The sequence below is a fragment of the Dromiciops gliroides genome, chromosome 1 (assembly GCF_019393635.1).
Source record: "Dromiciops gliroides isolate mDroGli1 chromosome 1, mDroGli1.pri, whole genome shotgun sequence".
Taxonomy (NCBI): domain Eukaryota; kingdom Metazoa; phylum Chordata; class Mammalia; order Microbiotheria; family Microbiotheriidae; genus Dromiciops; species Dromiciops gliroides.
In genome coordinates this window covers 657,032,963-657,058,761 of record NC_057861.1, presented here as the reverse complement: position 1 = coordinate 657,058,761, position 25,799 = coordinate 657,032,963, and the positions used below count along the sequence as shown (strand labels likewise).

At 38.5% G+C, this 25,799-nt stretch overlaps 1 protein-coding gene across 1 annotated transcript in view; it reads right to left on the bottom strand.

The window, feature by feature from the left end:
* The window catches only part of TMEM38B (transmembrane protein 38B), a 93,567-nt gene that overhangs the window by 18,292 nt on the left and 49,476 nt on the right, over positions 1-25,799 (bottom strand). The window lies entirely within an intron of this gene.

Sequence of the window (25,799 nt, the reverse complement as noted above, 5' to 3'; positions counted from 1 at the left end):
TCCCTCAGTCATCTTTGCTGGCTCTTCATTCATGTCATTCCCACTAACTGTGGGCATCCCACAGGGCTCTCTCCTGAGTCTTTTTTTCTCCCCCTATACTATTTCACTTGGTGATCTCATCAGCTCCCATGGATTAAATGATCATATCTATGCTGATGATTTTCAGATCTACTTATCCAGCCCTAACCTCTCTGCTGACCTCCAGTCTTACATCTTAAACTGCCTAGTGGACAAACTGGAAGTGCTGTAGCCATCTTAAACTCAAATATACCCAAAACTGAACTTATGTGCAAGAACAGAATTTGAACCAAGATCTTAGTGACTCCAAGGCCAGCCTTCTCTCTCTGCTACATTACCCTGCCTCTCTTAATGTTAGGCTGAGAGTGTGTAGATCATGTTATGTGATGGTTCCATTATATTCTTTATTAGAACATATCTGAAGTAGTATGTTCATTCCTGCATTTAAGGTGCTCCATTTAAGGAAAAGGACTTGGATTGGATAGAATTAGGTTAAAGTGCATCTAAGAGAAGAAGGCAAGCAGGCTGGTTGAATTGTAGTGAAGGAACTGGGAATGCTTAGATGGAAACAAAAAGACTACCTTTAAATATAAGAAGGGCTGTCATATGGAAGACAGGTTAGTTGGTCTTGTTGGTAGAAATTACACAGAGGTAGCTACTGGCTCCAGAATAAGAAGGAAACCTCTAACTAAATCTAAGAATAGTCCAAAAGTGAAGTGAACTTCCATTAGTGGAAGTGTATAATCAGACCCCAAATGACTGGGGGATATGGGACAAAGGATTTTTTTAAAGAATTGGATGGGAAGACTAGATGACATGAGGTACCTTCCAACAATTAAAACACTATGATTCATTCAACAAACATTTTTGGAAGCCCACTATGTGCAAGACACTGGTATGTTCTTTCATCTTCATAACTCTGAGCTTTCCTCAAGTCTCAGATAAAATTATACATTCTATAGGAAGGCTTTCCAACTGCCATTTAATTCTTGTACCTTCTCTCTATTATTTCCTATTTATCCTGCAATCAATCAATAAACATTTACTAAGTGCCTAGTAAGTGATAGTGATACCAAAAGAGGTGAAAGATAGTCCCTGCCTTTAAGGAGTTATAATCTACTGGGGGAAATTGCACATATCCTGTTTGTACACAGTTGTTTGCATGTTGTCTCTCCCATTTGACTGTAAACTCTTCAAGAGCAGGACCTGTCTATCCCCTTTCTTTGTATCCTCTGCAGATAGCAATGTCTGGCATACAGTAGGTACTTAATAAATGTTTACTGACTGATTTCTGCTGAAATTTTTTAAAAAGCAGGGATAACAATTACTATCTCAAACAAAGCAACAGCAAAAAGACATAGGAGATAAATGGGGAAATTACATTTTACTGAAAGGTACCACAGAGAATTAATATCAATACTACATATATATATATATATATATATATATATATATGCATGATATGTCACAACACCTATATCAATAAAGGAAAAGTTAAACGAGGTCCAGGTGAAAACAAAATTATAATAGTGAGAAAATAAATTTATCCCTCTTAGACCTAGATAAATCTAATAAAAAAAGAAACAAAAAGGAGATAAAGGACTTGAATAGGTTCTTATAAAAGTTGGATATAATAGACCACTGTGGCCAATAAATGGGAATAGAAAGGAGTATACATATTTTGCAGCTGTGAATGATGCCTTCATAAAAACTGACTGCATATTAGGGAATAAAAACCTCACAGACAAATGCAGAAAATCAGAAACTCTGAAGCAAAAATTACAATTAACTTGAAACTAAATAATTTAATCCTAAAGAATGGGTGTGTCAAAGAGCAAATAGAAATAATCAAAAACTTCATTCAATTCAAATTCATATTTGGGATGCAGTCACAACAGTACTTAGGGGAAAATTTATATCTTTAAACACTTTCACCAATAAAAAGAGAAAGAACAGATTAAAGAATAGGACATGTAATTTTTAAAACTAGGAAAAGCCCAACAAATTAGAAACCATCAACTACACACCAAAATAGAAATTCCAAAAAGCAAAACAGATGAATAAAATTGAAAGCAAAAAACAAAACAAAACACTGAAAAATAAAACTAGGAACTGTTTTTTTAATCAATAAAATAAGATATATCATTACCTAACTTGATTTTTAAAAGAAAATCAAATTATCAATATTAAAAATATAAAATGTTAATTCACAACCATAGGAGAATAAAAGAAATTACTAGAAGCTATTTCACCCAATTATATACCAATAAAATGAATACTTATATAGATTAATATTTACAAAAATATAAATTGCCCAAATTAACAGAATAGAAAATAGAGTAGTTAACTCTATCTTAGAAGTAGAGATTAAAACAATCCATAAATGAACTCCCAAAGAAAAAAATTCCAAAACCAAATGGATTTATAAGTAGATTCTATCAAACATCTAAAGAATAATTAATTCCAAAGATAGAAAAACTGTTTCGAAAAAATGGAAAAGGGATCCTACCAAATTCCTTCTATTATACAATTATGGTCATGATACCTAATCTAGGAAGTCAAAACAGAGAAAGAAAATTATAAATATCCCTAATGAATACTGACATGAAAAGGTTAAATAAATTATTAGCAAATTGACTACAGTAACATATGACAAAGATTTTAATCTTTGACCATCATGTCCAGTTTGGATTTATACCAAAAATATAGGACTGGATCAATATTAGAAAAGCTATTGTGATAAAATAATGGGATTTAGCAGATACTCAAAGACCCACCTGGAGATTAATCAAGACTGATTAAATCAAGTGAGAGTGATTGACTGCTGATTAAGCCTACTTCAAGTTAATTGGATTGTATCAAGTTAATTGGATTGTGATCATACCTGGTTATCCCTTAAGAAGGTGTAATTCTCAGAAACTAGACTGTGAACTCAACTTGAGAACACCTTCAAAGACAATGGATTTGGATGATGCCAACCAATAACCTTGAAGCAGTGTGTAAGGACCGCCTCTGTTCCAGATCTATAAATAAGTTTCCAAAAACAGCTTGGGGGGGAGTAGGAGTAGCTTTCTTTTTGCCTGCTTGGCGGGACTCCTGACGGCGCGGCACAGACTCTCTCTCTCTCCAAAGGTGGTCTTTTTCGGATTGGTGAGTTTTTATAATGAATATAGACTAAGCTTAGACTTAAGACGATTTGTATTGTGTTTCTACTTTTCTATCCTTCTAACCAACATCACCTTGTGACTATCATAAATATAAATAAAAAGGTCTATCTAGAAAATTAAAACCTGCTTCCATTTACTAGTTTGGGAGATAAATTAAGGGAAAGGTTAAGTAGGGGAGATTTATGATCTAATATCCAATTTTAAATCTCACAGTTTGGCGACCCCGAAGGGACCTTAAGGACCCTCCCACCCTCCCTAGTTTGGCCAAGCCGGCTAATTCGGTGGATTTTCCAAATACCCCCCCCCCACGGAATTTCCCTTTGTCTAATCTCCCTTAAAGACTTTAAGCCTCTAAAAGCCTTGTTTTAAAGGAAAAAGCCAGCCCAGTTTAAAATATGATCGAATATGTCATTTTCCCTTTGGTTTTTTCGTTTTTTTTGCATTGGAGCATGTTGGGGTACCATACTGTCCAAATTTAGACATCTAGTTTACTCGGTATTCCTTCATTGTGTTATAGGTCTCCTCCTCACTCACATAGCAAAATCTTTTTGGTATAATGGTATGAGTGTAACTGTCTCCACTGAAAATGTGTTTAATATTAGTAGGAATTTTTTGCCTGCAGTTGAAATAAATTGTAATACCATACTCACGATAGTTCACATGACTGTAACTCTCATTATGGGTATTATCATAGTTGTAATATGGAAGGAGATTAAAGGTAAACCACGTGGCGAGGGAGACACTAAGATGGCTCCCTCTGCTGAAGGTAACCCAGCCTCACCACGTGGCGAGGGAGACGCTAAGATAGCTCCCCATACTGGAGGTAACCCAGTTACAGAAACGGATATTGGCCAGTCTTTAGAATCAAATCAGCTGAAACTACTTCCCTTGCAGGAAGATATAGAATTTAATAAAAAGGGAGTATCAGTTCAGGTTAGAAAATATCACCCCTTTACAGCAACTGACTTGAGCTCATGGAAAACAATCTTCCCTAGTTTTGAGAAACATCCAAATGGTGTAGTTTCACAGTTAAGGACTATATTTAATATATATCAACCCACTTGGGCTGATGTTACTTGCCTTATGGAAACTTTACTGTCCCCAACTGAGATGACAGATATTATCTCGGCAGGAAATGCCCTTGTTGCGAAAGGTAAGGCCGATGTGGAATGGCCTCTAAAGGATCCAGAGTGGAATTATAATAATGACAGGGATTTCCAAAGATTAAAGGATGCTAGGGAAACACTTCTGAAGGGAATGGAATTATGCTCTAGAAAACCCGAAAACTGGACGAAATTTATGAGCACATTTCAGGAGGCTAATGAAAGACCAAGCAGATTTTACGATAGGCTTTGTGAGACCGCCAGGCAATACACCAGATTAGATCCAATTGATTCAAAAGATTCTTATATTATTCTCAACATGTTTATTTGTAATTCACTGCCAGAAGTACGCAAATATTTTCTGACCCAATGTCCAGATTGGAGGAGCTTAACAGCTGATAGACTTAAGGAACTTGCAAATTATGTCTTTGACTCACGTGAGACAAGTCCAGATCACCCCAAACAGAGCATTCTGGCACCGGTGATTCCTAGTCAGCCATGTGAAGACCAGAACAAGGGCACTAAGGTGTGTTGTTCCTGTCAGCCATGTGAACACCGGAACAAGGACACTAAGGTGTGTTGTTCCTGTCAGCCATGTGAACACCGGAACAAGGACACTAAGGTGTGTTGTTCCTGTCAGCCATGTGAACACCGGAACAAGGACATTAAGGTGTGTTGTTACTGTCATAAGGAGGGGCATGAATTGAGAGAATGTAGGACTTGGAGAAGAAATTCTAATTCTAATTACAGGCGAAATCAAAATAGAAATAGATCTTTTCGGAGGAATACAGAAAGGCAGTACCAGAATAATGGTAACCAAGGTCCCCCTCAGAAGAGGACACAGGAATGACGGTCTCTTGGGGAGGAATGGAACATAGATAATGAAAGCCATATATTCCCAGATCCAGATTTTTTGAATGCCCTTGTACCAGTCCATTCACCTCCCCAGAGTAAAGAACCACATGTCACCCTAAAAGTGGGGGAGACTTATTATGATTGTCTGCTAGACACAGGAGCCTCTAAATCAGTATTAGTAAGCAAACCAGATGCTGGGTGTAGACCTGTAGGATTTTTAAATGTAGTAGGAGTCTCAGGAAAGAGCCAGAGAGTGGCAAAATTGAATCCTCGCATGGTATCTATGGGGCCCTTAACAGTAGAACATTCATTTTTACTCATGCCTGATGCCCCTGTAAATTTATTAGGTCGTGATCTCCTTTGTAAGCTTAGAGCAACCATATCTTGTGCTCCAGATGGGGCTGTCTCCCTACAATTGCCAGAGGATACTGTTCATTTATTACCAATTTTACTTACAGAAGCTCAAGGAACAGCAGGGGAGGTATCCAAAATCCCCTCTGACATTCCTGAGTCTTTATGGGCCTCATCCCCTAATGAGGTGGGGCTCCTTAAGTCTGCCATGCCTGTTACCTTTAAAGTTAAGGGGGGACCACCCCCCTCCATTCCACAGTATCCATTGTCTAGGGAAGCAATAGAAGGGATCACCCCTATAATTGAGGCTTTGAAAAGCCAGGGTATTATTATTCCATGTCATCACTCTCCATGCAATACTCCCATTTTGCCAGTTAAAAAACCCAAGCCTGGGCCAGATGGTAAACCTGTTTATCGTTTTGTGCAAGATCTTAGAGCGATTAATAATTATGTTATTCCTAGACATTCCATAGTTCCAAACCCGACTACGATAATTTCATCGATTCCCTATGAATCTACATGTTTCACAGTGGTAGACCTTTGCTCTGCCTTTTTCTCCATACCAGTACATGAGGACTTCCAATATTTATTTGCTTTTACCTGGAAAAATAGACAGTGGACCTGGACTAGACTCCCACAGGGATTTGTAGACAGTCCCACATTATTTTCCCAAATTTTACAGCAGGATCTGGCCTCTATTACCTTTAAAGCCTCCACACTAGTACAATATGTTGATGACTTACTTTTGGCCTCTCCTAATGCTGAAATTTGTCAGGAAGATAGCCGTCACTTACTGCTGGAGCTGCACAAGAGAGGACACAAGGTTTCCAAGACAAAGGTACAATGGTGTTTGCCCCAGGTAGAATATTTAGGATTTATTTTGGCTGCTGGAACTCGCTCTGTCTCTTCTAAGCGAGTCCAGGCCATTCAACAACTCTCTGCCCCCACTACTAAGAGGCAGTTGAGAGCCATTCTGGGAGCAGCTGGGTACTGTAGACAATGGATACCCTCTTTTGGTGAAATTACTAAACCCCTCATAGCTCTTACAAAAAGTTCTGTTCCAGACATTTTACAGTTGGATCCCCAGCATCTCTCAGCCATAAAAGAATTAAAACGGGCCTTGTTATCAGCACCTGCCCTAGGACTACCAGATTATAGTAAGCCTTTCACTCTCTTTGTGCATGAACAAAGGGGGGTGGCTTCTGGAGTCCTGACTCAGTCACTGGGGCCTAACCAACGTCCTATAGCCTACTATTCAATTCAGCTGGACCCTGTAGCGGCTGGAGCGCCACCTTGCCTTAGAGCAGTGGCGGCCACAGCGCTTTTGGTAGAAAAAGCCTCTGATTTGGTCCTAGGTAACCCTCTAACTGTGCAATGCCCTCACGAAGTGGAGGCTCTCTTACTACGTCACAGGACACAAGCCTTTTCAGATCAAAGGCTGGCTAAGTATGAAATAACCCTGTTAGGTAATGAGAATATCACTTTAAAACGCTGCACAGTTCTTAATCCAGCAACACTACTCCCTAATTTACCATTCTCGGGGGAACCGTTGCATGACTGTGCTTCTTTAGTTGATATGGCTGAAAAACCCCGTGATGATCTTTTTGATACACCTTTAGAAAATCCTGATCTTGTCCTCTATACAGATGGTTCCTCATTTATGAGAGAGGGAACCCGTTTTACTGGAGCTGCTGTAGTTTCTGATTATGACACCCTCTGGGCAGCTTCTCTGCCTTCCCATTTTAGTGCACAGGCTGCTGAACTTGTGGCTCTTACACAGGCCTGTAATATAGCTAAAGATAAGAGTGCCACCATTTTTACTGACTCGAAATATGGCTTTGGCATATGCCACTTTATTGGTATGATTTGGCGTCAACGAGGCTTTCTAACATCCTCGGGCAAGGCTATTGCCAATGGGGACCTTATCAAGGACCTCTTAGATGCCCTAAAACTGCCTTCTTCCCTAGCCGTTGTACATTGCCCTGCCCACACAGGGAATAGTGATCCTGTTTCAAAGGGAAATGCACGAGCCGATTCTGCAGCCAAGCTTGCTGCATTAGAAGCTCCTGAACATGTATTTAACCTTTCACCTTCTGAGGATATTCCTTCCAACCTAACCTATGACGATTCTGAAGTAGAAAAGTGGAAAAAGAAATTTAAGGCGAAACAGATCAATGGCATCTGGGTGTCTCCGGAAGGTAAGCCATTTCTTCCCCGGAAATTCTACCACCAGGTATGCCTCTCTGTTCACAGAAAAGGCCATTTTGGTACACAAGGCATTGTAGACTCTATTAAGAGAACCTGGATAGCACCAGGTGTGACTAATACAGCATCTCGAATCTGCTCGGGCTGCTCCACATGTCAGTCTTATAATCAGTATGCTTTTAAGGCCAAAGCTTATGGAGGGCGTCCTCTAGCATATACACCTTTTGAGCACTTACAAATTGATTATATTACTATGCCAAAAGCAGGACATTATAAATTTTGCCTTGTTATAGTTGATCAGCTCACTCGGTGGGTGGAGGCCTTTCCCAGCCCCCGAGCCACAGCTGCCTTTGTTGCCAAAATTCTTCTTAAAGAGATAGTACCTCGTTTTGGCCCACCAGCCCGCATCGATTCTGACAAAGGCACACATTTCACTGATTCGATTTTATCCCAAATCTACTCTTTCTTGGGAGTGACTCCAAAATTCCACACGCCCTACCATCCACAAAGTTCAGGCCAAGTCGAACGTATGAATAAAGAGCTTAAGAGTATGATTGGCAAATTATGTACTGAAACCCATTTGAAATGGCCTGATGTTCTACCATTGGCATTATTCTATCTACGAAGTAGACCAAGAGGAGAACTTCATATATCTCCTTATGAAATGCTTTTTGGTCACCCTCCTATCCAAGCTAAAACTTTTTCCCCAGTTTATACATCACTGGTGGGAGGTGATACTTCTGTTGCTTCCTATATACAGGAATTACAGACCAGGCTACGTGAACTCCATGAGGCAGGAGCTGTGGTCCAGGCAGGACCATTAGACTTTTCATTGCATAACTTCAACCCAGGAGATAAAATATATGTAAAGAATTTTCAGAGAACCAGTGGAACTCAACCTGCCTGGGAAGGACCTTTTCAGGTATTATTGACAACTCCTACTGCCATTAAAATTGGTGAAAAAGACTCATGGATTCATTGCTCTCATATAAAGCCTGCACCATTCATAGGTGAAGAGATTTCAGATAAACCTGAGGTAGACGCTAAAGAGGTAAAAACCCTAACGATAGCAACTGTTAAAGAGCAAAGAGAGTTCAGAGGAAACAGGCAGTTCCCATTTAAGAATCCCACTGATCAGTTAAATGCTTTGGGACTCAGTCTTCGTAAAGTATCAGGAGACGGAAATTGCCTTTTTAGGGCTTTAGCAGACCAGCTAGAAGGTCACTGTAGAAATCATCTCAGACACAGACAAGAAGCTGCTTCTTATATGATTAACCATAGACAAGAGTTTGAGTCTTTTAGAGTAAATGACTCCCCTTTTGAAGAATATGTTGATGAATTAAAGAAATTTGGAAAGTGGGGAGGAAATGATACAATTGTAGCATTTGCTAAGCAGCATCAGCTGAATGTTGTGGTTCATCAATTAAATCAGCCTTTATTGAAAATCAGTGGCACAGACAAAACTGATGCTACAGAACTCCACATTTTCTACCATAAAGAACATTATGATAGCATTAGAAAAATTAACGACAAATCAGAAACCCCTGCCACTTTGACATGCACAGAATTGGAGAACCAGTTGAAACAATGTGGCATACCCCAAATTCTGACTGCTTAAATACTTTAACCTTAACAAGCTTTTCCTTCTGCAGGTAAACTGCTTTTTTGTTTGTTTGTTTTTTTTTGAACCATGAGTTTAATGAATCTGTTTATGGTATTATGTTTAAAACCTATTGCTTGATTTATCAATGGACATATTGAATATTGACTCATTTCTTTTTGATGAAATTGTTTATCACTTTAAGTATCTGTTACTGTCATACTAGATAGAGAATTCATGTATAAGATAATGTGTTTACTTGCTAAAAGATTATGTAATAATGTCTAATATTATCAGTCATTTACATTCATATATCATTTACATGTCATTGTGACTATGTACATTGTGGGTATGGTTTGGAATTATTGTATATATAACAAGTACATCATCAGTTATGCAGCATAACATGCATTTTTACCATCATACTGTCTTTGGTGAAATTAATATGAGATTTATGAATTATGGAAACTTATCATCTCAGAGACTAACTGCTCTTACAATGAGTTTGATATAGGCCCTGTAGAGAATATATGTACAACAGGAGGAGAGACAGGTACATGTAAGTCTATGGTTTGCTTATGATGGCAACTATATAGACCACAATTGCTGGACACAGTCCAGTTTCTTCCTCTCACCCTTCTAAAAGTTTTCTTTTTCTTTCACTAAGTCTGATGGCATAGTCAGAATCCATCCACCTATGGCCTACTGGATGTCTCGAAACCATGAGATGTGGTATGATAACCTTTCCATAACATTTTCAGATGACATAAACATGTTACTAAATTTGGCTTTGATCCAGACACATGGTGGTAAGAAGTGTTATAGATTGCATAACTACCTCAACTCTCTATTATATAAAGGAGGGAATGTAATGGAATGTACTAAATTTGATCATTGACAACGCTATGCTAAGGTTTAGTAAAAAATCCAGCAATTCAGTTAAAGAAGAAGAATCCAGCTTTCCAGACCAGAATCCAGCTTCCTCCTGACGACATCTTACCACTCCAAGAAGACAAGAGAACTGAGAAAAGACTTCCAAAGACTTAATTATTTTTTACTGTTTCATCAAGGAACACCTGTTCCTAGAAGAAACAAAGGGGGGAATGTGATAAAATAATGGGATTTAGCAGATACTCAAAGACCCACCTGGAGATTAATCAAGACTGATTAAATCAAGTGAGAGTGATTGACTGCTGATTAAGCCTACTTCAAGTTAATTGGATTGTATCAAGTTAATTGGATTGTGATCATACCTGGTTATCCCTTAAGAAGGTGTAATTCTCAGAAACTAGACTGTGAACTCAACTTGAGAACACCTTCAAAGACAATGGATTTGGATGATGCCAACCAATAACCTTGAAGCAGTGTGTAAGGACCGCCTCTGTTCCAGATCTATAAATAAGCTTCCAAAAACAGCTTGGGGGGGAGTAGGAGTAGCTTTCTTTTTGCCTGCTTGGCGGGACTCCTGACGGCGCGGCACAGACTCTCTCTCTCTCCAAAGGTGGTCTTTTTCGGATTGGTGAGTTTTTATAATGAATATAGACTAAGCTTAGACTTAAGACGATTTGTATTGTGTTTCTACTTTTCTATCCTTCTAACCAACATCACCTTGTGACTATCATAAATATAAATAAAAAGGTCTATCTAGAAAATTAAAACCTGCTTCCATTTACTAGTTTGGGAGATAAATTAAGGGAAAGGTTAAGTAGGGGAGATTTATGATCTAATATCCAATTTTAAATCTCACAGTTTGGCGACCCCGAAGGGACCTTAAGGACCCTCCCACCCTCCCTAGTTTGGCCAAGCCGGCTAATTCGGTGGATTTTCCAAATACCCCCCCCCCACGGAATTTCCCTTTGTCTAATCTCCCTTAAAGACTTTAAGCCTCTAAAAGCCTTGTTTTAAAGGAAAAAGCCAGCCCAGTTTAAAATATGATCGAATATGTCATTTTCCCTTTGGTTTTTTCGTTTTTTTTGCATTGGAGCATGTTGGGGTACCATACTGTCCAAATTTAGACATCTAGTTTACTCGGTATTCCTTCATTGTGTTATAGGTCTCCTCCTCACTCACATAGCAAAATCTTTTTGGTATAATGGTATGAGTGTAACTGTCTCCACTGAAAATGTGTTTAATATTAGTAGGAATTTTTTGCCTGCAGTTGAAATAAATTGTAATACCATACTCACGATAGTTCACATGACTGTAACTCTCATTATGGGTATTATCATAGTTGTAATATGGAAGGAGATTAAAGGTAAACCACGTGGCGAGGGAGACACTAAGATGGCTCCCTCTGCTGAAGGTAACCCAGCCTCACCACGTGGCGAGGGAGACGCTAAGATAGCTCCCCATACTGGAGGTAACCCAGTTACAGAAACGGATATTGGCCAGTCTTTAGAATCAAATCAGCTGAAACTACTTCCCTTGCAGGAAGATATAGAATTTAATAAAAAGGGAGTATCAGTTCAGGTTAGAAAATATCACCCCTTTACAGCAACTGACTTGAGCTCATGGAAAACAATCTTCCCTAGTTTTGAGAAACATCCAAATGGTGTAGTTTCACAGTTAAGGACTATATTTAATATATATCAACCCACTTGGGCTGATGTTACTTGCCTTATGGAAACTTTACTGTCCCCAACTGAGATGACAGATATTATCTCGGCAGGAAATGCCCTTGTTGCGAAAGGTAAGGCCGATGTGGAATGGCCTCTAAAGGATCCAGAGTGGAATTATAATAATGACAGGGATTTCCAAAGATTAAAGGATGCTAGGGAAACACTTCTGAAGGGAATGGAATTATGCTCTAGAAAACCCGAAAACTGGACGAAATTTATGAGCACATTTCAGGAGGCTAATGAAAGACCAAGCAGATTTTACGATAGGCTTTGTGAGACCGCCAGGCAATACACCAGATTAGATCCAATTGATTCAAAAGATTCTTATATTATTCTCAACATGTTTATTTGTAATTCACTGCCAGAAGTACGCAAATATTTTCTGACCCAATGTCCAGATTGGAGGAGCTTAACAGCTGATAGACTTAAGGAACTTGCAAATTATGTCTTTGACTCACGTGAGACAAGTCCAGATCACCCCAAACAGAGCATTCTGGCACCGGTGATTCCTAGTCAGCCATGTGAAGACCAGAACAAGGGCACTAAGGTGTGTTGTTCCTGTCAGCCATGTGAACACCGGAACAAGGACACTAAGGTGTGTTGTTCCTGTCAGCCATGTGAACACCGGAACAAGGACACTAAGGTGTGTTGTTCCTGTCAGCCATGTGAACACCGGAACAAGGACATTAAGGTGTGTTGTTACTGTCATAAGGAGGGGCATGAATTGAGAGAATGTAGGACTTGGAGAAGAAATTCTAATTCTAATTACAGGCGAAATCAAAATAGAAATAGATCTTTTCGGAGGAATACAGAAAGGCAGTACCAGAATAATGGTAACCAAGGTCCCCCTCAGAAGAGGACACAGGAATGACGGTCTCTTGGGGAGGAATGGAACATAGATAATGAAAGCCATATATTCCCAGATCCAGATTTTTTGAATGCCCTTGTACCAGTCCATTCACCTCCCCAGAGTAAAGAACCACATGTCACCCTAAAAGTGGGGGAGACTTATTATGATTGTCTGCTAGACACAGGAGCCTCTAAATCAGTATTAGTAAGCAAACCAGATGCTGGGTGTAGACCTGTAGGATTTTTAAATGTAGTAGGAGTCTCAGGAAAGAGCCAGAGAGTGGCAAAATTGAATCCTCGCATGGTATCTATGGGGCCCTTAACAGTAGAACATTCATTTTTACTCATGCCTGATGCCCCTGTAAATTTATTAGGTCGTGATCTCCTTTGTAAGCTTAGAGCAACCATATCTTGTGCTCCAGATGGGGCTGTCTCCCTACAATTGCCAGAGGATACTGTTCATTTATTACCAATTTTACTTACAGAAGCTCAAGGAACAGCAGGGGAGGTATCCAAAATCCCCTCTGACATTCCTGAGTCTTTATGGGCCTCATCCCCTAATGAGGTGGGGCTCCTTAAGTCTGCCATGCCTGTTACCTTTAAAGTTAAGGGGGGACCACCCCCCTCCATTCCACAGTATCCATTGTCTAGGGAAGCAATAGAAGGGATCACCCCTATAATTGAGGCTTTGAAAAGCCAGGGTATTATTATTCCATGTCATCACTCTCCATGCAATACTCCCATTTTGCCAGTTAAAAAACCCAAGCCTGGGCCAGATGGTAAACCTGTTTATCGTTTTGTGCAAGATCTTAGAGCGATTAATAATTATGTTATTCCTAGACATTCCATAGTTCCAAACCCGACTACGATAATTTCATCGATTCCCTATGAATCTACATGTTTCACAGTGGTAGACCTTTGCTCTGCCTTTTTCTCCATACCAGTACATGAGGACTTCCAATATTTATTTGCTTTTACCTGGAAAAATAGACAGTGGACCTGGACTAGACTCCCACAGGGATTTGTAGACAGTCCCACATTATTTTCCCAAATTTTACAGCAGGATCTGGCCTCTATTACCTTTAAAGCCTCCACACTAGTACAATATGTTGATGACTTACTTTTGGCCTCTCCTAATGCTGAAATTTGTCAGGAAGATAGCCGTCACTTACTGCTGGAGCTGCACAAGAGAGGACACAAGGTTTCCAAGACAAAGGTACAATGGTGTTTGCCCCAGGTAGAATATTTAGGATTTATTTTGGCTGCTGGAACTCGCTCTGTCTCTTCTAAGCGAGTCCAGGCCATTCAACAACTCTCTGCCCCCACTACTAAGAGGCAGTTGAGAGCCATTCTGGGAGCAGCTGGGTACTGTAGACAATGGATACCCTCTTTTGGTGAAATTACTAAACCCCTCATAGCTCTTACAAAAAGTTCTGTTCCAGACATTTTACAGTTGGATCCCCAGCATCTCTCAGCCATAAAAGAATTAAAACGGGCCTTGTTATCAGCACCTGCCCTAGGACTACCAGATTATAGTAAGCCTTTCACTCTCTTTGTGCATGAACAAAGGGGGGTGGCTTCTGGAGTCCTGACTCAGTCACTGGGGCCTAACCAACGTCCTATAGCCTACTATTCAATTCAGCTGGACCCTGTAGCGGCTGGAGCGCCACCTTGCCTTAGAGCAGTGGCGGCCACAGCGCTTTTGGTAGAAAAAGCCTCTGATTTGGTCCTAGGTAACCCTCTAACTGTGCAATGCCCTCACGAAGTGGAGGCTCTCTTACTACGTCACAGGACACAAGCCTTTTCAGATCAAAGGCTGGCTAAGTATGAAATAACCCTGTTAGGTAATGAGAATATCACTTTAAAACGCTGCACAGTTCTTAATCCAGCAACACTACTCCCTAATTTACCATTCTCGGGGGAACCGTTGCATGACTGTGCTTCTTTAGTTGATATGGCTGAAAAACCCCGTGATGATCTTTTTGATACACCTTTAGAAAATCCTGATCTTGTCCTCTATACAGATGGTTCCTCATTTATGAGAGAGGGAACCCGTTTTACTGGAGCTGCTGTAGTTTCTGATTATGACACCCTCTGGGCAGCTTCTCTGCCTTCCCATTTTAGTGCACAGGCTGCTGAACTTGTGGCTCTTACACAGGCCTGTAATATAGCTAAAGATAAGAGTGCCACCATTTTTACTGACTCGAAATATGGCTTTGGCATATGCCACTTTATTGGTATGATTTGGCGTCAACGAGGCTTTCTAACATCCTCGGGCAAGGCTATTGCCAATGGGGACCTTATCAAGGACCTCTTAGATGCCCTAAAACTGCCTTCTTCCCTAGCCGTTGTACATTGCCCTGCCCACACAGGGAATAGTGATCCTGTTTCAAAGGGAAATGCACGAGCCGATTCTGCAGCCAAGCTTGCTGCATTAGAAGCTCCTGAACATGTATTTAACCTTTCACCTTCTGAGGATATTCCTTCCAACCTAACCTATGACGATTCTGAAGTAGAAAAGTGGAAAAAGAAATTTAAGGCGAAACAGATCAATGGCATCTGGGTGTCTCCGGAAGGTAAGCCATTTCTTCCCCGGAAATTCTACCACCAGGTATGCCTCTCTGTTCACAGAAAAGGCCATTTTGGTACACAAGGCATTGTAGACTCTATTAAGAGAACCTGGATAGCACCAGGTGTGACTAATACAGCATCTCGAATCTGCTCGGGCTGCTCCACATGTCAGTCTTATAATCAGTATGCTTTTAAGGCCAAAGCTTATGGAGGGCGTCCTCTAGCATATACACCTTTTGAGCACTTACAAATTGATTATATTACTATGCCAAAAGCAGGACATTATAAATTTTGCCTTGTTATAGTTGATCAGCTCACTCGGTGGGTGGAGGCCTTTCCCAGCCCCCGAGCCACAGCTGCCTTTGTTGCCAAAATTCTTCTTAAAGAGATAGTACCTCGTTTTGGCCCACCAGCCCGCATCGATTCTGACAAAGGCACACATTTCACTGATTCGATTTTATCCCAAATCTACTCTTTCTTGGGAGTGACTCCAAAATTCCACACGCCCTACCATCCACAAAGTTCAGGCCAAGTCGAACGTATGAATAAAGAGCTTAAGAGTATGATTGGCAAATTATGTACTGAAACCCATTTGAAATGGCCTGATGTTCTACCATTGGCATTATTCTATCTACGAAGTAGACCAAGAGGAGAACTTCATATATCTCCTTATGAAATGCTTTTTGGTCACCCTCCTATCCAAGCTAAAACTTTTTCCCCAGTTTATACATCACTGGTGGGAGGTGATACTTCTGTTGCTTCCTATATACAGGAATTACAGACCAGGCTACGTGAACTCCATGAGGCAGGAGCTGTGGTCCAGGCAGGACCATTAGACTTTTCATTGCATAACTTCAACCCAGGAGATAAAATATATGTAAAGAATTTTCAGAGAACCAGTGGAACTCAACCTGCCTGGGAAGGACCTTTTCAGGTATTATTGACAACTCCTACTGCCATTAAAATTGGTGAAAAAGACTCATGGATTCATTGCTCTCATATAAAGCCTGCACCATTCATAGGTGAAGAGATTTCAGATAAACCTGAGGTAGACGCTAAAGAGGTAAAAACCCTAACGATAGCAACTGTTAAAGAGCAAAGAGAGTTCAGAGGAAACAGGCAGTTCCCATTTAAGAATCCCACTGATCAGTTAAATGCTTTGGGACTCAGTCTTCGTAAAGTATCAGGAGACGGAAATTGCCTTTTTAGGGCTTTAGCAGACCAGCTAGAAGGTCACTGTAGAAATCATCTCAGACACAGACAAGAAGCTGCTTCTTATATGATTAACCATAGACAAGAGTTTGAGTCTTTTAGAGTAAATGACTCCCCTTTTGAAGAATATGTTGATGAATTAAAGAAATTTGGAAAGTGGGGAGGAAATGATACAATTGTAGCATTTGCTAAGCAGCATCAGCTGAATGTTGTGGTTCATCAATTAAATCAGCCTTTATTGAAAATCAGTGGCACAGACAAAACTGATGCTACAGAACTCCACATTTTCTACCATAAAGAACATTATGATAGCATTAGAAAAATTAACGACAAATCAGAAACCCCTGCCACTTTGACATGCACAGAATTGGAGAACCAGTTGAAACAATGTGGCATACCCCAAATTCTGACTGCTTAAATACTTTAACCTTAACAAGCTTTTCCTTCTGCAGGTAAACTGCTTTTTTGTTTGTTTGTTTTTTTTTGAACCATGAGTTTAATGAATCTGTTTATGGTATTATGTTTAAAACCTATTGCTTGATTTATCAATGGACATATTGAATATTGACTCATTTCTTTTTGATGAAATTGTTTATCACTTTAAGTATCTGTTACTGTCATACTAGATAGAGAATTCATGTATAAGATAATGTGTTTACTTGCTAAAAGATTATGTAATAATGTCTAATATTATCAGTCATTTACATTCATATATCATTTACATGTCATTGTGACTATGTACATTGTGGGTATGGTTTGGAATTATTGTATATATAACAAGTACATCATCAGTTATGCAGCATAACATGCATTTTTACCATCATACTGTCTTTGGTGAAATTAATATGAGATTTATGAATTATGGAAACTTATCATCTCAGAGACTAACTGCTCTTACAATGAGTTTGATATAGGCCCTGTAGAGAATATATGTACAACAGGAGGAGAGACAGGTACATGTAAGTCTATGGTTTGCTTATGATGGCAACTATATAGACCACAATTGCTGGACACAGTCCAGTTTCTTCCTCTCACCCTTCTAAAAGTTTTCTTTTTCTTTCACTAAGTCTGATGGCATAGTCAGAATCCATCCACCTATGGCCTACTGGATGTCTCGAAACCATGAGATGTGGTATGATAACCTTTCCATAACATTTTCAGATGACATAAACATGTTACTAAATTTGGCTTTGATCCAGACACATGGTGGTAAGAAGTGTTATAGATTGCATAACTACCTCAACTCTCTATTATATAAAGGAGGGAATGTAATGGAATGTACTAAATTTGATCATTGACAACGCTATGCTAAGGTTTAGTAAAAAATCCAGCAATTCAGTTAAAGAAGAAGAATCCAGCTTTCCAGACCAGAATCCAGCTTCCTCCTGACGACATCTTACCACTCCAAGAAGACAAGAGAACTGAGAAAAGACTTCCAAAGACTTAATTATTTTTTACTGTTTCATCAAGGAACACCTGTTCCTAGAAGAAACAAAGGGGGGAATGTGATAAAATAATGGGATTTAGCAGATACTCAAAGACCCACCTGGAGATTAATCAAGACTGATTAAATCAAGTGAGAGTGATTGACTGCTGATTAAGCCTACTTCAAGTTAATTGGATTGTATCAAGTTAATTGGATTGTGATCATACCTGGTTATCCCTTAAGAAGGTGTAATTCTCAGAAACTAGACTGTGAACTCAACTTGAGAACACCTTCAAAGACAATGGATTTGGATGATGCCAACCAATAACCTTGAAGCAGTGTGTAAGGACCGCCTCTGTTCCAGATCTATAAATAAGTTTCCAAAAACAGCTTGGGGGGGAGTAGGAGTAGCTTTCTTTTTGCCTGCTTGGCGGGACTCCTGACGGCGCGGCACAGACTCTCTCTCTCTCCAAAGGTGGTCTTTTTCGGATTGGTGAGTTTTTATAATGAATATAGACTAAGCTTAGACTTAAGACGATTTGTATTGTGTTTCTACTTTTCTATCCTTCTAACCAACATCACCTTGTGACTATCATAAATATAAATAAAAAGGTCTATCTAGAAAATTAAAACCTGCTTCCATTTACTAGTTTGGGAGATAAATTAAGGGAAAGGTTAAGTAGGGGAGATTTATGATCTAATATCCAATTTTAAATCTCACACTATAAACATTACTGACCATACTAGTAAATAAATAAATAATGTCAACAGATGCAGAAAAGGTTTTCATAAGATACAACACCCATATCTGTTAAACATATACACGTACATACAAGAAAGCATTGGTATAATTGAAGCTTTTCTCAATATGATAAGTAGTATCTATCTGGAACCAACAGCCATTATTATGTATAATGGGGATAAACTAGGAACCTTTCCAAAAAAACTGGAATAAAACTTAAAATGTCCATTATCATCATTACTATTCAATATAGTGCTAAAAATGCTAACTAGGAACAAGACAAGAAAAAGAAATTGAGGAAATATATGTAGGCAAAGAGGAAATTAAAGTATTATTTCTGATGATATGAGGGTTTACTTAAAGAAACCTAGACACTCAAGTAAAAAGACTAGCCGCAATAATTAACTTCAGCAGAGTTTCAAGATATAAAATAAACCCACATAAATAATCTGAATTTCTGTATGTTACCAACCAAATCCAGCAGGAAAAGACAGAAAGAGAAATTCTATTTAAAATAACTAAAGATAGTATAAAATATTTGGGAATCTATATGTTCCAAAACATATATAAACTGTGCGACTCTGGGCAAGTCACTTAACCCCAATTGCCTCACTAAAAAAAAAAAAAAAACATATATAAAAACCATATGGGGGGCGGCTAGATAGCACAGTGGATAAAGCACCAGCCCTGGATTCAGGAGTACCTGAGTTCAAATCCGGCCTCAGACACTTGACACTTACTAGCTGTGTGACCCTGGGCAAGTCACTTAACCCCCATTGCCCCACCAAAAAAAAAAATTAAAAAAAAAAAACACATGAACACAATTACAAGATATCCTTTATACAAATAAGGACAAATCTAAATAACGAGAAATATTTATTGCTCATGGGTAGACTAAATCAATATAATAAAGTTTTGGGCTTTTCTTTGCATCTTCATCTTTAAGCATAGTGCCTGTTTGTTGCTCAGTCATGTCCAACTCTTCATGACACCAGGGACCACAGCATGGCAAGCCCTCCTATTCTCCACTATCTCTCAAAGTCTGTCCAAGTTCATATTCATTGCTTCCATGGCACTATCTATCCATTTCACCCTATGCCATCCCCTTTTCATTTTGCCTTCAATCTTTCCTAACATCAGAGTCTTTTCCAATGAATCTTGTCTTCTCATTATGTGATCACAATATTCAAGCTTCAGCTTCAGTATTTGACCTTCCAGTGAATAGCCTGAATTAGTTTAAGTATTGACTGATTTGATTTCCTTGCTGTCCAAGGGACTCTCAAAAGTTTTCTCAGCACCACAATTTGAAAGCATTGATTCTGTGATGCTCAGCTTTCTTTATAATCCAATTCTCACAGCTTTACATTGCTACTGAAAAAACAGCAACAACAACAACAACAACAAAGCTTTAACTATATGGACCTTAGTCGGCAAGGTGATGTCCTTGCTTTTTAATAAGCTGTCTAGATTTACCATAGCTTTCCTTCCAAGAAACAAGTATCTTTTAATTTCATGGCTTCAGTTGCCATCTGCAGTGATCTTTGAGCCCAAGAAGATAAAATCTGACACTGCTTCCATTTTTTCTCCCTCTATTTGCCAAGAAGTGATAAGACCTGTTGCCAAGATCTTAGTTTTTGTTTTTACGTTAAGCTTCAAACCAGCTTTTACACTTTCAGAATAATTCATAGTTCCATTGAGCTAACGTAAGCTCCTCTGCCATAATAAAGCAGTTATTTGGGGGTGGGGGTGGAGAGTCATAAGTGCTTCATAAATGCTTGTTGAATGATTGAATGAATGCAAATATTCTCTCCAGTTTACTGAGATCCTGAGACATAGAGTTTAGTAAATAACCATGTCTAGTTAGTGGCAGAGCCTGGACTACATTGTAATATTTCTTTCCTCTTAGGCAGTTCAGCCTTAAAATATTTTGTATCCTCATTGCAAAGCACAGTGGTTCTCAACAAATATGTGATAAATGAATGAATAAATCAAATGTGTATATAAAAACCATCTAGTGGAGAAAAGGGAAAATTGCTTCATAATCAGGTGAAGATACCAAGGAATCAAGTAATTCTCATTTCAAAGCAAAAGTTACACATATGTATTTCAGATTCTGAGGACACAAATAAAGATCATTTCTTAGAGTTGGAAAGAGCTGACCATAATGACGATAGCAGAAATGATAAAACTGAAGAATGGTAGAAGAAAAGAAGTGTAAGGCACAGTAATAAAGCATAAGAGAAGAAAAGGTCAACTTAGGACAAATCATTAGTGCACATCTTGTTATTATATAAATTACAAGTGTTTCTCATATGTGTATGTACATATCCACATCCACACACACACACAATACTGTAAGGAAGAACATCTTAAATTCCATGCTTTTCCTTTTAGGTTAATATTAATTTCCCTACTTTCAGTCTCTACCTGCTCCAGTTCATCCAGCTCACTCAGATTACTTTTCCTAAAATTCCCATTTCATCTTGTCACTTTTTTTCTAAACCCATTCTTCCTGCTCCCAAATTCAGTGCTTTACCACCTCAGTGGGTGCACGGTATGTTCCAGGAAGACCAGAACCTCTGATAAAAGGCCTTGTCAAGCCACGTTCTAGGATACTCATCCACCTTTGGTGTACACCGTTCACTCAACTCTCTCTCATCTGTAGCTCCGAGACACTCTAGCATATGCAGCAGCCACACTCTGGTAAGCCATCTTGGCAGATCAGCTAAACCAGGCTGAGGGTAACCGACAGGCCTCAAACCTTTCCATGAGTTATGGGGATGCCTATTCCAAGCATGTGAAGACTTTCCCTGGTGGGGTGAACAGATTAGAACAATTTGTTCCACTGAATGGCCATGAAGGCAGCTGAAGCAGGCACTATGGAAAGCTCAGAGCTTGGTCAGACATCGAAGACACTAAAGACATTGCATCTCGAGCCATCACCAGTCATCTAGACTTTTGTTCTGCCACTGGATTTTGATGATTCTGGAAGAGGGGGTGAGACTGAAGACTTTGTGAAACTCTGCCTCACATAAATCCAAATCCATGACTTAAGACATCACCCATGATATCACTGGTCTTCTTTAAAAATAGACAAATGACGACATCAGTGGCAGCAAACAGATAACTAAAAATTTAGCTGTGAACAAATCTCTATCCTATAAGCATATAACCTCGTATTCTCTCTTGGTCAGATCACATTTAGGATATTGCATTCACTCTGGGTTGCCATATTTTAAGAATATCATTGACAGTGGGGCAGCTGGGTGGTGCAGTGGATAAAGCACTGGCCCTGGATTCAGGAGTACCTGAGTTCAAATCCGGCCTCAGACACTTGACACTTACTAGCTGTGTGACCCTGGGCAAGTCACTTAACCCCCATTGCCCTGCAAAAAAAAAAAAAAAAAAAGAATATCATTGATAAACTGAAGATGATCCAAAGAAGGACAATCAAGATGGCTGATAAAGGACTCAAGTTCATGCCATAAGAGGAATGGCTGAAAGAACTGGGCTTTTTTGCCTAGAGATTTAAGGGGAACAATTGCTGTCTTCTTCAAATATCTAAAGGGATGTAATGTGGAAAAAATTATATACTTGCTCTTCTTGAGCCCAGGGAGCAGTGCTAACAATGAGAAGTAAAAGCTATAAAGAAGCATATTGAGGCTTCATGTAAGGAAAAACTTATAAACAATTAGAGTCATCCAAAAGTAGAACAGACTGCCCTAGAAGGCCACACTGGATTCTCCCTCACTAGAGTTCTTTAAGTACAAGCAAGGGGGTTTTGCCTAAAGATTCCTTGATTCCTAGTGATTTTTTTAAATTATAAAAGTATTTTATTATTTTCCAGTTACATGTAGAGATAGTTTTCAACATTTGCTTTTATAAAATTTCTAGTTTCACATTTTCCTCCCTCCCTCCCCCACTCCCCAAGACAGCAAGTAATCTGATATAGGTTATATATACATACATACATATATATATATATATATATGTATATATATATATAATAACATCAAACCTATTTCTGCATTAGTCATGTTATAAGAGAAGATTCAGAGCAAAAAGGAAAAAAACCTCGAAAAAGAAAAACAACAGCACCAAAAACAAAAGAAACAGTATGGTTCAATCTGCATCCATATTCCACAGTTCTTTTTTTTTCTGGATTTGGAGAGCATTTTCCATCACGAGTCCTTTGGAACTATCTTGGACCATTGTATTGCTGAGAAGAATCAAGTCTATCACAACTGATCAACACAGTGTTGTTGATACTGTGTACAATGTTCTCCTGGTTCTGCTCATCTCACTCAGCATCAGTTCATGTAAGTCCTTCCAGGTTTCTCTGAAATCCGCTTGCTCTTCATTTCTTACAGCACAATAGAATTCCATTACATTCATATACCACAACTTGTTCAGTCATTCTCCAATTGATGGGCAATCCCCCAATTTCCAATTCCTTGCCACCACAAAAAGAACAGCTATAAATATTTTTGAACATGTGGGTCCTTTTCCCTTTTTGATGATCTCTGGCAAAAAGACCCAAGAGTGGTATTGCTGGGTCAAAGAGTAGGCACAGCTCTATAGCCCTTTGGACATAATTCCAAATTGCTCTCCAGAATGGTTGGATCAGTTCACAGCTCCACCAAAAATGCATTACTGTTCCAATTTTTCCACAGCTTCTCCAACATTTATTATTTTCCTTTTTTGTCATATTAGTCAATCTGATAAATGTGAGGTGGAACCTCAGAGTTGTTTTAATTTGCATTTCTCTGATCAATAGTGATTTAGAGCATTTTTTCATATGGCAATAGATAGCCTTGATTTCTTCATCAGAAAACTGCCTGCTCATATCCTTTAACCACCATTTCTCAATTGGAGAATGACTTACATTCTTATTAATTTGATTTAGTTCTCTATATTTTAGAAATGAGGCCTTTATCATCAGAAGGACTGGCTACAAAAAAGTGTTTCCCAGCTGTCTGCCTCCCTTCTAATTTTGGATGCATTGCTTCTGTTTGTACAAAACCTTTTTAATTTAATGTAATCAAAATCATCCATTTAGCATTTCATAATATTCTCTATCTCTTGTTTGGTCATAAACTGTTCTCCTTTCCAAAGATCTGAAAGGTAAACTATTCCCTCCTCTCCTAATTTACCTATGGTATCACCTTTTATGTTTAAATAATGTACCCATTTTGACCTTATTTTAGTATAAGGTGAAAGATGTTGGTCTATATCTAATTTCTGCCATACTATCTTCCAGTTTTCCCAGCAGTTTTTGTCAAATACAGAGTTCCTATCTCAGAAGCTGGAGTCTTTGGGTTTATCAAAGAGTACATTACTAAAGCCATTTACTACTGTGTCTCCTGTGCCTGGCCTATTCCATTGATCCTCCACTCTATTTCTTAGCCAGTACTAAATAGTTTTGATGACTGCCACTTTATAGTAGAGCTGTTTAGACTTTGTACAGCTAACCCACTTTCCTGTGCATTTTTTCATTAGTTCCCTTGATATTCTTGACCTTTTGTTTTTCCAGATGAATTTTGTTATTATTTTTTTCTAGCTTTATATAATGATTTTTAGATACTCTGATTGGTATGGCACTGAATAGGTAAATTAATTTAGGAAGAATTGTCATTTTTATTATATTAGCTCTGCCTATCCATGGGCAATTGATATTTTTCAAATTATTTAGATCTGATTTGATTTGTGTGAAAGGTGTTTTGTAATTATGTTCATAGAGTTTCTGGGTTTCTCTTGGCAAGTAGACTCCCAAGTATTTTATATTATCTACCATTACTTTAAATGAAATTTCTCTTTCTCTCTCTTGCTGCTGGACTTTGTTGGTCATGTATAGAAATGCTGATGTTTTATGTGATACTTTGTTAAAGTTGTTAATTGTTTCAAGTAATTTTTGAGTTGATTCTCTAGAATTCTCTAAGTATACCATCATATCATCTACAAAGAGTGAGTTTTGTTTCCTCCTTGCCTATTCTAATTCCTTTAATTCCTTTTTCTTCTCTGATTGCTAAAGCTAACACTTCTAAGTACAAAATTAACTAATAGAGGTGATAATGGACATCCCTGTTTCACCCCTGATCTTACTGGGAAGCCCACTAACTTATCTCCATTACATATAATGCTTGCTGGTGGGTTTTGGTAGATACTGTTTACTATTTTAAGGAAAGCTCCACCTATTCCTAAGCTCTCTAGCGTTTTTATTAGGAATGGGTGCTGTATTTTGTCAAAAGCTTTCTCTGCATCTATTGAGATAATCATATGATTTTGGTTGGTTTTCTTATTGATGTGGTTGGTTATGTTAATAGTTTTCCTAATGTTGAACCAGCCCTGCATTCCTGGTATAAATCCCACCTGATCATAGTGTATTATCCTGGTGATCACTTGCTGTAATCTCCTTGCTAATATCTTGTTTAAGATTTTAGCATCAATATTCATTAGGGAAATTGGTCTGTAATTTTCTTTCTCTGTTTTGGCTCTGCCTGGTTTTGGTATCAACACCATATTTGTGTCATATAAGGAATTTGGTAGAACTCCTTCTTCACCTATTTTTCCAAACAATTTGAATAATAGTGGAATTAATTGTTCCTTAAATGTTTGGTAGAATTCACTTGTAAACCCATCTGGTCCTGGAGATTTTTTCTTAGGGAATTCATTACTGGCTTGTTCAATTTCTTTTTCTAATATGGACTTATTTAAGGATTTTATTTCCTCTTTAGTTAATCTGAGCAGTTTGTATTTTTGTAAATATTTACCCATTTCATTTAGATTGTCAAATTTATTGGCATACAATTGAGCAAAATAGTTCCTAATTATTGTTTTAATTTCCACTTCATTGGTGGTAAAATCACCCCTTTCATTTTTGATACTGGTAATTTGGTTTTCTTCTTTTTTTTAAATCAAATTAACCAATGGTTTATCTATTTTATTGGTTTTTTTTTTCATAAAACCACCTCTTAGTTTTATTGATTAATTCTATAGTTTTCTTGCTTTCAATTTTATTAATTTCTCCTTTAATTTTCAGGATTTCTAATTTAGTATTTAATTGGGGATTTCTAATTTGTTCT